Below are 12694 nucleotides of genomic sequence, written 5' to 3'. Positions count from 1 at the left end.
ATCAAAAATAAATTGTTTTACAAAAATAATAATCAAAAAAAAAATTCTCAATGCTTACATGAACATGTAGTCGGCGATTAATTATACTTGCACTCGATATGATTTTCAGGGTTTTGTTTATCAGTGTTCATTTCTGTTGCTTTCATTAAAAAAAATTGTTTCAATTTGGAATAATTGGCGAGTTTATTTTGAATCACAAACATTGAATCAATGAAAGCATAGGGATATACAAATGTAACACATAATTCAAATCATGCCATGCTGCCATACTTTTTAAATAGTTTCCATTTTCTGCATCTTATGATATCCAATTCAATCAAATTTTACGGTACATCTTCTGATAGAGAGAAAAAATCCGTTTCTAAGGTCGAAGAATTTCCTATTGAAATGATAATAATTTTTAATCCAAAATGATAAATAAGTCTTACATGTATTCAGTTACAAAAATAGCAATTTCGTTTTTTTCCCAAAAGTCTTTGAAATAATATTGATAATTCTTTGAAATCTATAATCAGTATGAAGCCATACGTATTTCGTTTTGAAAACATCGATTCCTTAATATTACTATTTTGAGTGAAGAATCGTGCGTTCACATTAGCAATCATGTAAGATCGTGTAACGTGTAGATTAAAAACATTTTTTAAAGACATTCAAAACTCATGGTGATATAAACACATATCAAACTTTCCACAGGACGGCTATGAAAGTTTTTCGCTGAAATATTAACGTAAGTGGTAATCAGATACCATTTTGCACGGATTCACTTATTTCTTATAACAAGTCTAGATGAATGATATTGAATGTGATTTGTCTTAATTACAGACTGACACTTTGAAAACTGTATTTGAGAAATGGAGTGATGCGTCGAAATGGGAGATCAATGATATGGAATTCAGGATCAACGATTACGGGTATCATTACGCTGAGGAAAAGTCCAACGCTTCTCTAAAAGAAATTGGCATCGAAGATGGTGCCACTATTGATTGTGTCGTAACCTTGTGCACCTAAACACGGGACTACCTTCTTTCTGTGTAGTGCCGCAAAAACAAGAACCTAGTATCAGATTTTGTATCGAAGTATTCATATACTATATTTCTAATAAAAAATGCATGATGTACATTGTAAACTTTACAAGACACACATTTCTTGTTGACACTTCATTTAAGGGCTTCAGACTTTTCCATACTGTTTCTTTCGTTTTCGATCTAATGTTAGTAGAATAGCTTGTCTTTGATTTCCCTGAACGATTCTTTGTATATATTCAATAAAGCAAAATTACATAATATCCTTTATAAAATTTTCTCCTTTTGATAAATCTGATGGATTTTTTCCTTTTTTTTTTTACAAAATTTAATTTTCTTTAAAGTATCGTCTTAGTTAAGGTAAGGAAAATGATAGTTGATATTCTGCAGAATAATTATTTTACTCAGACCCCAGTTTCTGGCATTTTTAGTTAAAGTTGTCCTAACGGTTTTTTTTTGAAAAAAAAAACTTCTTAAAACTTCTACACTAAAATGTAAGGAAGTCCTTATAGCAATGAATTTCAGTTCATCCAAAATGCTCATTATATATTATATCATCATACCTACAATAGCTACGGAACAAAGGCGGAAGGATTGGAGGGGGTAAAGGGGTTTAGTAACCTCCCTAAACTTGTCTGCAAATATGAACATAATAAAGGCATTTGCTAAAATATTGATCAATTCGTGCACTTTTTGTTCAATGTCTGACCATTTGTCCCACCTCTGATGTTTCGGAGGTCCGTGTTTGCTCTGCTCTTTTTTTGTATATTGTTAAATGGACGTTGAGATTGAATAATGTTCGTTATTTCCTTATCCTTCTTCCCAATTTTTATAAAGTGTGTAACTTTTAAAAGTGCATTGTAATACAAAGTTTGTTCAATGAATAGTGACCTGAGCTCTATGATATACAACACAGAAATCATATGACATGAAGCTTGACTTTCTGTCATGAATGAATCTTTAGTGAATTGATTACAGTTCATGAGACAACTTTTCATCACATATTTTAATTGTGAGAAGCTGAAAAACAAGGGCTATTCGAGACACTGCATTAACTCGAGGTACTGTGACCAATGTGCTCACTAAATAATACCTCCGCCTCCCAAATGGTTATAACTGAAGACAAAGTCCTTAATTTACGTAGCCGGGAAACCAAAAAATGTGGCGGATGAAAAGGTAAAAATGGAGGTGCACAGTGGCAATATTTGATAAAGATTCTGTGAAAGTTCTTTTTAATAACACCCAGTGGTATAAGAAGACTTGCAAATAAGAGATGGGTACTCTAAAGCGTAGCAGACGGACATACGGACGTACAGATAGACGAACGTACGGACGGAAATACCGAGTACATTATACCCTCCAACTTTTCAAGCGGGGGGAGGGGGTCAAATGAATCGTTGAGAATGAGTAATCAAGAGCGAAATTAAACGCTCTATGAAAGCTGCTGTAAAACTCGTTAAGAAACCCAAGGAAATATTTTCTAAAATATGAGTTGCGTCGGAAAATCGTTTTTTCAACGATTCTGAAAAAAAAACAGATTCTGAAGAATATTTTGATACCATTTTTTTTTATTGTATACCTTCTAAAGTCTTATTAAAACTCAAAATAAAAGCAATGCAATTATAAAAAGATTACGTTTTAAAGCGTTGAATAACATCACATAACGTTATTGATATTTGGAATGTTATTATTACTAAATAATTTTTTTGTATTCGTTAGAAATTATTTTTTTCTACATGGTCAGTATTTAAGTTTTTCAATGTCACCCCCCCAAAAAAAAAAATTGCATCTATATGATCAGATACATTATAAAAAAGATATAAGGCTGTTGTGGGAAAAACGATATTTTTTTATATACGTATATGTTGGCAAATATTGAAATAATAAAGTAAGTTGTGCATTTACAGAGAATATATTCAACGACATCATTTCATCTTTTTTTCTACAGCGTGAATATAAGCATGGGAGAAATAACTTATGTTCACAGAAATTACCGAGTACTTACGATTGCTTGCAAGGGACTAAAATGCAAACTTACCTCCACAAAAACAAACCCTTACCAAGTATCTACATTCACATTTTGTTTTTTATGCCTCCTATAAGAAATATCAGCCTGATAGTGCAGTGAAAAACAACCAAACACAGATATGCAGTTTTGTCGATTATGTCATTTAATTCAATGACATAAAGTAAAATGTAAAACAAATCATTAAGGGGGATCACCTAATATTAAACAATACAGGTTACATGTACATAGGTGAAAGGTACAAGTGTGATCCCCCTGAGACTGACTAGAAATTTACATGCAGTGAACATATCAGAGTACATGTAAATATGCATAAAATATAACATAAATGAGTAAATCCTTGGAGGCGTCCAAACAATTGCGCCACAAGCCCTCACGTAGTGTCACGCAGTGAGGGGTTGACGCCAAACAAGGAGAAAAATCAAAGAAAATATTTCATAAAATCAGTAAAATACAGAAATTACAGCATTTTATAAAACAACATTAAAGTTGAAGTTCATATGATATCACATACTTTTAAGACTAGGTGTTCTTGACAAATAACAAATTCTGATGCAACAAAGACATTAACATTCACCTGTAAGCTGTTTAATTGTGGATCAAGGGAAGCCAATTATGAAGGTCTTAATCTCAAGACAATGTAGGCAGAATTTTTAACATACAATTTACATGAGCAGCTATCCGCTGCACTCGTGTATCTTAACCGAAGACTATGCATGCAGATTTTTATACACAGTTAACATGAGCACCAATTCGCTGAACTCATGTATCTTAATTCAAGACTATGCAAGCCAGATTTCATCATACAATTTTCATGAACAGCTATCCGTTGAACTCATGTATCTAACTCAAGACTATGCAAGCAGATTTTTACATACAATTTATGTGAGCAGCTATCCACTGAACTATGTATCTGAACTCAAGACTATGCAAGCAGATTTTAACATACAATATACATGGGCAGCTATCCGCTGAACTATGTAATACTATCTTAGCTCAAGACTATGCAAGCCGATTTTAACATACAATTTACATGAGCAGCTATCCGCTGAACTATGAAACTTACAGTAATTCAAGTCTATGCTGGCAGATTTAAGCATACATTTTTAATGAGTAGCCATCATCTTACATGTAGCTCAAAGACTATGCAGGCCGGTTTCAATGCTGAGCTCATTGACATTAGTAAGCAGATTATGGAGACATTACAAGTACATCAAAACTAAGCTCAGTAACTAAAATACATTTTACAAAAGCAACTAAGTGTTGACATCATAAAAATTGAGCTGAATTATACAGAGTTGATGACAATAGAGGATGTACATTTTGCAATATATGATAAACCATTTGCTGGCCTCATGACCAGATTTACAACATTAATGATACAAAAATTAATGTTACATAAGAAGCTAATGCATTGCCTCATCTTAATTTATACAGTAGATTAAAGACAGATGCTGACTACTCTATATGATGTTCCTTGGAATTACCTGTCAGATAAATGATATTTGCCATTCAACACAGATATCCACATAGAATCCATAGGAGGGGCTTGAGCATATTGCAGTGTAGCTTGTCCTTCCTGGTGGTTTGGATTTCAAACTTTGGTAGCATCATTTTTCCAATAGTTTACTATGAAGACAGCTGACATCATGTCCAGAGCACCTTAATTCTTGAATGATCTTGTTGATCTCTTGATCATATGTCAGCATTAGAGGTTTGATTTGAGAGCACTGTTTCAACAATTTTGCAGTTACCATTCCAATAATGCACAATTTCCGCCATATGAAATTTGTAGACTCCATTGCCTCTCCATGTTGTGCCTTAGATGGTACTGCATGAAGTTAGGTGTTGATCGCTTTATAGTTCAGTTTGGCCCTGAGCATCGATGTACTGCTACAAGTAACAGAATACCATGGTAAATAGTGTATGAGTTAATGCACTACTAAAGCCTAGGAATATATATATACTGGAACCCAAGTAAAATGAGAAACAATTTTATATTGAGACTCTCAGAACAGACTTGATGACATGCTACATGTACTGCATGAAACAAATTATTAAATATCTATTTTAAGTTTCTCATAATACTGAAAGTTCTTTCCTCTCAAATCAAAATATGAAACAGAATGTTTCTACTGAATAGATGAATTTTTTTTTTTTTTTTTTTTTTTTTTTTTTTTTTTTAAAAAGTAAACCATTGTTCAGAATGTTTCCACAAAGGTATAAAATAGTATAGACAGAATGTTTTTTCAAAAACTTGAAAACATTATACTGAAGGTTTCCACAAACACTATGAAACATTATACTGAACTTTTCCCACAAAAAACTTGAAACATTATACTGAATGTTTCCAAAAGAACTTTTGAAATATTATACTGAATGTTTCCATAAAACCTTTGAAATATACTAAATGTTTCCAAAACAAACTTAAAACATTATACCAAATGTTATGACATAAACTTTGAAACATTATACTGAATGTTTTCACAATCACTAATACATGACTTTGAAACATTATACTGAATGTTTCCATAATCACTAATACATGACAATGAAACATCATACTGAATGTTTCCACAAAACATTTGAAACATTATACTGAATGTTTCCATAACAAATTTGAAACACTATGCTAAATGTTTCCAAACCACTTTGAACATTTTACCGAATATTTTGACATAGACTTAAAAACATTAAACTGAATGCTTCCACCAAACTTTGAAACATAACATGTATACCGAATGCTTCCACAAAAACTAGAAACATTATACTGAATGCTTCCACAAAACTTTGAAACATTATACTGAATGTTTCCAAAACAAATTTGAAACATTATACTGAATGTTTCCACAAAACTTTGAAACATTATACTGAATGTTTCCACAAAACTTTGAAACATTATACTGAATGTTTCCACAAAACTTTGAAACATTGTACTGAATGTTTCCACTAAGATAAGAAACATTATACTGAATGCTTCCACCAAAACTTTGAAACATTACACTAAATGTTTCCACAAAAACTTTAAAACATTATACTGAATGCTTCCACAAAACTTTGAAACATTATACTGAATGCTTCCACAAAACTTTAAAACATTATACTGAATGTTTCCACTAAGACTAGGAACATTATACTGAATGTTTCCACAAAACTTTGAAACATTATAATAAATATTTCCACAAAACTTTGAAACATTATACTGAATGTTTCCACAAAACTCTTAAACATTATACTGCATCTTCCACAAAACTTTGAAACATTTTACTGAATGTTTCCACAAATAATTTGAAACACCATACTTGTTTCCATCAAACCTTGGAACATAATACTAAATGTTTCCAAATCAAAATTCAAACATTATACTTATTGTTCAACATAAAATATTGAAATATTGTACTGAATATTTCCACAAACACTAATACATGACTATGAAGGATGATACTGAATATTACCATTAAAAACTTTGAAACATTATATTGAATGTTTCTAAAACAAACTTGAAACTTTATACTGAATACCCAGACATTAACTTTGAAAACATTATACTGAATGTTTCGACATAAACTTTGAAACATTATCCTAAATGCTTCCACAAAAACTTGAAATAACATATTAAATGTATCGACACAAACTTTAAAACATTATACTGAATGTTTGAGACAAATACTTTGAAATGAAAACTATAATGAATGTTTCACAAAGACAATGAAACACACTGTATGTTTCTTCAGAAACTTTGAAATCCTATATTGAATGTTTGCACAAAGACAATGAAACATTGAACGGAATGTTTCCCAAAATTTTTAAATAGAATTAAACTTAATCTTCCCAGGTAAACTTTTAATCATTAAACTGAATGTTTCCCTCAAAACTTTAAAGTCGCCCGCGTGGCGCAGTGGTTAGAGCGTCTGCTCTAGAGACGCGAAGTAAGGAGTCAATCCTCACGTCGTGGGTTCGAATCCCACTGCCTGACGTTGGGACCAGTCCTTCGGATGAAACCGCATAAACTGAGGTCCCGTGTCGCAGTAGGTGCTGGCACGAAAAAGATCCCTCACTGCTCAAAGGCCCTGAGTGCCGAGCATAGGACAAAATTTTTTAGCCCTCCACTGGCAAGTGGTGTCACCTCCATATGAGCGAAAAACTCCCGAGAGGGACGTTAAACAACACACAATCAATAAATCCAAATTTTAAACTTTCACAAAAAACAAACCAAACTAATCGATGTTATACTGAATGTTCTCACAAATATAGGAACAATATATTGAATGTTTTCACAAGTATCTTAATGTTTATAAACATTTTTCTGAATTTTCTACTGTATACTTATTTAACTATTAAAATGCATATTATGTATATATATATATTTTTTAAATTTTTATTTTAATTAATTTTTTTTTCCTTTTTTTTTTTTTTTTTTTTTTTTTTTTTTTTTTGTTTTTATTTTATTTATTATTTTTTTTTTAATTTTTATTATTATTTTTTTTGATACTATGATACTGTTGAAAATAGTACTGTTTGATTATTTCAATTGAAATATAAAAAGCATTACTAAAATTTCTACTGCTCATTGTACGAGTGAAACGATATATTGAAAATGTAATTGACATTTATTGCAATTTTTTTTTTTTTTTTTTTTTTTTTTTTTTTTTTTTTTTTTGAACCATTTTTGTCTCAAAACCCACTAATAAGAATTTTGCTGAACATTAAATTAAAATATACTAAACATTGCTGAGACTTCCTTACAGGGATAATGCCCTTTAAGAATGATATGTAAGGCAGCTAGTTAAACACTTAATATGTCTTCAGAAGTTCAGATATATGGCAATTACCAAATGTTCCCTTTTTTTTTTTTTTTGTGTGTGTGTTTTAATGCTGCAAAAAATGGTTATCAACTGCATTGATATCTTCGCATCATTAGAGAAATTGTGTTAAACATTCTGTAAATTGTTCCCTCGATATGCAAGATATTGTAAGAAACAGTACACAACTCTTCATATAGCCCTCAGCTGAGCATATAACAAAGAATATATGTATATATATTCTAGAACATAAAATGGTGTACTGGATCTTATTTCCTTGAAAAGATGATAAAATGCACAAGCAAAATAACATTCCACATACTCTGGACAGTAAATGGAGTTTACTGAAGATGGACTCAATCCGGAGCCAGGAGTATAATCCATGATACTCCAGCTGACATCCCGTGGTGACCTAATTGACCTCACAGATTCATAAAAAGCAAATATGTGTAGATCAGCGGACAGGTTAATTTACCGATAACCCTTTTGACACATTTTGTGCAGATAATCAATTGCTCTCGGTTTATTTTATCTAAAATTTGCACACTGCATCATGCAGAAGATTGAAATGATTTCAAATCCCAATGACATGAAATATATTTCCCATTAGTAGAAAAGAAAAACAATGTTCCAATGATAGAGCTATTATAAATGGCACACACAGAAATGTCTTAATTTAGTAATTCTTATGAATATACTATAGAAGAAAGTTTGATCTGCTGGAATGATTTAACATGTGCATGTGCACTGAAGAAAGTTTAATACTTGATTTAACACATGCATGTGTTTGTAAACAATCCAATATTTCCATGTGTAAACAATGATTCTATCAACCACCAGGGGCACCACGGCCATAAATTATGTGTAAACAGGTTCCATGATCAGGCAGGTTATTAACTCCAGTGTAAACAGGATAAATAAAATTGTAGAATCAAACAGTCATATAAAATTCACAATTTTGATGCAGCTGCATAACAATGACTGTAAATAGATTAGGTACACATGATAGGCAATGGTGAGATTTCATTCGCTGAGACAGCTAACAATTCTCTCGATGAAAAGGAGGTATCATAATCGGGGCAATGATACAAGTTAAATAACTATTTCGTAAATAACTTTGACATGAATGCTATTATTTCCATTATATGAATTTACTGTACATCAGAAAGAAAAAATCACAAGGAGAACCCATGAAGTGGTAACAGGTACAGTAACATATGGTAAATAAATATAAGTTATGAAAATGATCTGCCCTAGCTGTTGCACCGCCAGTTAGCCTGTATTTTATAAAGGCATGCAGCTTAACCAAAATGGAGTATAAATAAACAATGATTCTAAAGCTGCTCCAAATATGCAACGTTAAACAGTGTTAAAACATTATTTGTTTTGTTATAATGACCAAAAACAATACTGCCCTTAATTGACAGGAAATCACGATCACTGCATTCCTAGAACTTCTCAAATGCATGGGCAAAAGGGTCCCCTTGTTTCACAATTTTCCATAGGGGGTCGTCGAGGTAAACAGCGACCCCTGCCAAAACCCATCTGTGCCTCCACCGTAACAGGTTCCACGCTATGGGGATAATTTCCACTGCATAAATTACAGGCACCGATGATTCTCCGCTAAGAAGCTGACCAATAATTGAGGCCCCATGTACGCAGGTCCCCTTAAAGGCTTTTCCACAAACATTTTTTTTTTTCAAGGCACTACCAGGCTAACAAAAATGGCGCAACAAAATGAAAGATTTTGATTGTTTACTCTGCGTGAAAGGACACGCTTGCGCTTTCGCAATGAAAGGTTATATGATAACTGCGCTGCGATAAAGGCACATATCCTGCAGACTGCGCAGGGATATGCGGAATAATCCTAAGGTGAAAAATATAATATATTTCTCATAGAGGCATAAATTGAATTATCTGTGATAATATTGTTTGAAAATGACATAGTTGTACTTCTCTAAATATTTGTTTTTTTTTTGGGGGGGGGGGGGAGGCAGCTTTCCGTCATTTTTATCATTTCTTTACTTATCAATTATACTACACTTCTTTCAAAATCGATGTCCTTTTATTTTGTTTCAATTGAAAATTATATCAAAATGTGAAAAATTCCCCAATTCAAATGCTTCTTCAATAAAAATAAAAATAAAAAATGGAACTCGTAAATTAACTTACCTCGTAATTGGTCATTTGCAAAATTATTTTGTCAAAACGGATGCTCATTGCACAGGTAAGTACTCTTAAGTTGACATAAAAAAAATTAACCAAAATCAAGAGCTTGAAAACTTATGACTTTTCAACGTTATACACAACCATTCTCCACCATTAAATCAAGTCCATGCTTTTTGATATCAATGACTCTTGCTTTTTTAACAAAAGTGGAACTCGTATCTCTACTTCTCTACTTATTTGGTCATTGGACATTTGCAAATTTATTTTGTTAAAACACATTCTGATTGCACACACAAGTACTCTGAAGTTGACATCAAGAAGATGCTTGAGTTTCTGATTGACAATATCTATGTGGTTTTTGGAGACCAGGCTCCGGGATCATGAAACTGTCTTAAATTTAAGCAAAAACTTTGTCTTAATTTTAAGATTTAGACTTAGCTAAGATCACGTACTTAAGTGGATCACAAAACGATCTTAGCAAAATTCGTCTTAGTCAAATAAAAATAATTTTTATAGCAACTCACACGGAGTTTGGCGCGTAAACGGTAAATGTGGAACTCTCTCATGTTCAGGAGATAGAATATTTTCGTCTGCTTACATTAGTAACGCCAGGATGTAGAAGTTCCCGTAACTCCAAAGAAAAGGTCGAGGAAATCAAACTGGGACCCCAGGGACGAAATAACTTTAGTCGAAGAAGTACAAAAGCGGGAGAAGATACTATTTGGAAAGTTAGACGGACCAGGGAGGACAACAGTAGACAAGACAAAAGCCTGGAAAGAGGTCACTGACCTAATCAATGCGTAAGTGTTAACATATTTCCCCAAATCATCATACAATTCCACAAAACTATAAAAACTTATCTTCAATTGAAAAGAAAACCAATGATGTTTTAAAAAAATTACAAGACTGTGGCAGTTTCAACGGGTTTGAACATACTACCAGCAATGCAGCTATACCTATGTACACTGATGTATACATGTACAAGGCGTAGGCCCTAGGCCCTAGTTGTTTTCATACCACAGCACAGCCACTAAACAGTCTCAAGATTTCAAAATAGTGCATCAGTAGGCCTAAAATAACAAAATTCACAAAAGGGGAAACCCGAAAGCTATAAATAACAATTACAAAGTATCATATACATGTACTTTATAAATCATTGAAATAGAATATTAAAAATCAACCACAGCTGTAATGAAAAGCAAATTTTGTTAAAATACTAGTAGATTCATGTTTTTTTTTCTCTCCCCATAGTGGAAGTACAATAATTTCCAGAGATGTGAATGAAATAAAAAAGAAATACCAGAACATCAAACAGAAAGGTAAATGATACTCTTCTGATAATTTGTATTTATGCAAAAAATACCCAACTATTAGATGCACATTTTTTTTACAAGATATTTAGGCTTATAAGTACAAATTAAAATACATGCAGTTGATTTTATAGCTGTGCAGGCCCAAGAGATTTTAAGATTTATATATGTCACCATTTTATCTAATATCTATATTAAAATTAATTGACATTAATTGTAGCAAAAGAAAAAAAGAAGTGCGATTTTGAAACCTAAAACAGGGGGATGGAAAAAACCAGCATCACCGAATGTAAGTGAGCAGTTGTTGTTGGACAACATGGAAGGAAGACCAAGTCTATGTGGCCTTGCCAGTGGAATAGACACTGCAGATGGTAATGAAGAAATGAATACATGTATTAGCTTTAAATGCATATAGTGACATTAATATTATGAATCTAATTTAGTGTATGGTGAACTATTTATAATAATAGTGTTGTGTTTTGCGTGCACTAAATGGCTCTAAATTCGCTCTTGCGTACATCTGGGGGGACAAATAAAGAAATTTGTAGACACTCTTTTTTCTTAAATTTCTTGATGTATATTTGAAGTTTACACTTTAATAATGGTGAAACAATGTTTGAATAGATAATCAAGTCAAAAATAAATATTTTATTAATGTTTGAAATGTGTGTAACGTAACATATGACAGACATATAACGTAACATGACAGACGTGTAACATATTATGACATGATTAAATAACATTTTTGATGTTTAGCAATACAAATAATTAATTAAAAATAAATTTAAACAATTCTTTAAACAATGTTAAAAAAATCATTCTGACATAGAAGGAAAAAAAAAAAAAGATTTTTAGGCTACTTTTGATGCAAAAACTGACGAACTTAACACTGACAGACTTCTTTACTTAAGCCAGCCAAGCCACCTTTAAACTTCATTATTTTAGCAAAAAGGTAATGTTATCTTATGAAATTTACTTTGTTTAAATTTTTATTCCTTATAAATTTTTAATTTGAATTTTTCTAAGATAAATCTCTGCCATACGCTATGTAACATACAAAATTTCAACCATGTCTGTCATGTTACGTTATTTCTTGAGCAATACCCGTCTGAAACGAGTCAATAAAATTTATTATTCAAAGCTTATCTTTTATTCTTAGGAATTAAAATACATAAAATAATATTATTCATGAAAATTCTTATGAAATTTTGAAAGTAATATTATTTAATATTGATAAAGCCTATAACGTAACATGGACAGACGCACGTAACCCTGACAGACACGTTTAAAAAACTGCAAGAATATAACTACAAAATTGTATTGTTTGAGTTATAAAGAAATTCGAATGAGATCGTATAAACCGAG

General features: G+C 31.8%; 2 long non-coding RNA genes across 3 annotated transcripts; both read right to left on the bottom strand.

The window, feature by feature from the left end:
• Positions 1 to 3170: 3170 nt before the first annotated feature.
• On the bottom strand, positions 3171 to 9774 carry LOC134249757 (uncharacterized). 2 transcript variants are annotated; one of them, XR_009988349.1, is made up of 2 exons: positions 8173 to 9774; positions 3171 to 4941 (listed from the first exon to the last, which is right to left on the bottom strand). It is a non-coding gene; the product is annotated as an uncharacterized LOC134249757 (long non-coding RNA). The 2 variants fall into 2 exon arrangements; XR_009988350.1 differs by having other exon boundaries at positions 3171 to 4938.
• On the bottom strand, positions 5239 to 6581 carry LOC134249758 (uncharacterized). Its single transcript, XR_009988351.1, has 2 exons — positions 5838 to 6581; positions 5239 to 5407 (listed from the first exon to the last, which is right to left on the bottom strand). It is a non-coding gene; the product is annotated as an uncharacterized LOC134249758 (long non-coding RNA).
• Positions 9775 to 12694: the final 2920 nt, after the last annotated feature.

This window comes from Saccostrea cucullata, unplaced genomic scaffold (assembly GCF_032062105.1).
Source record: "Saccostrea cucullata isolate Sc308-1 unplaced genomic scaffold, CSIRO_AGI_Scuc_v1 ctg3205, whole genome shotgun sequence".
NCBI lineage: Eukaryota > Metazoa > Mollusca > Bivalvia > Ostreida > Ostreidae > Saccostrea > Saccostrea cuccullata.
This window is presented reverse-complemented; position numbering and strand designations above follow the sequence as displayed.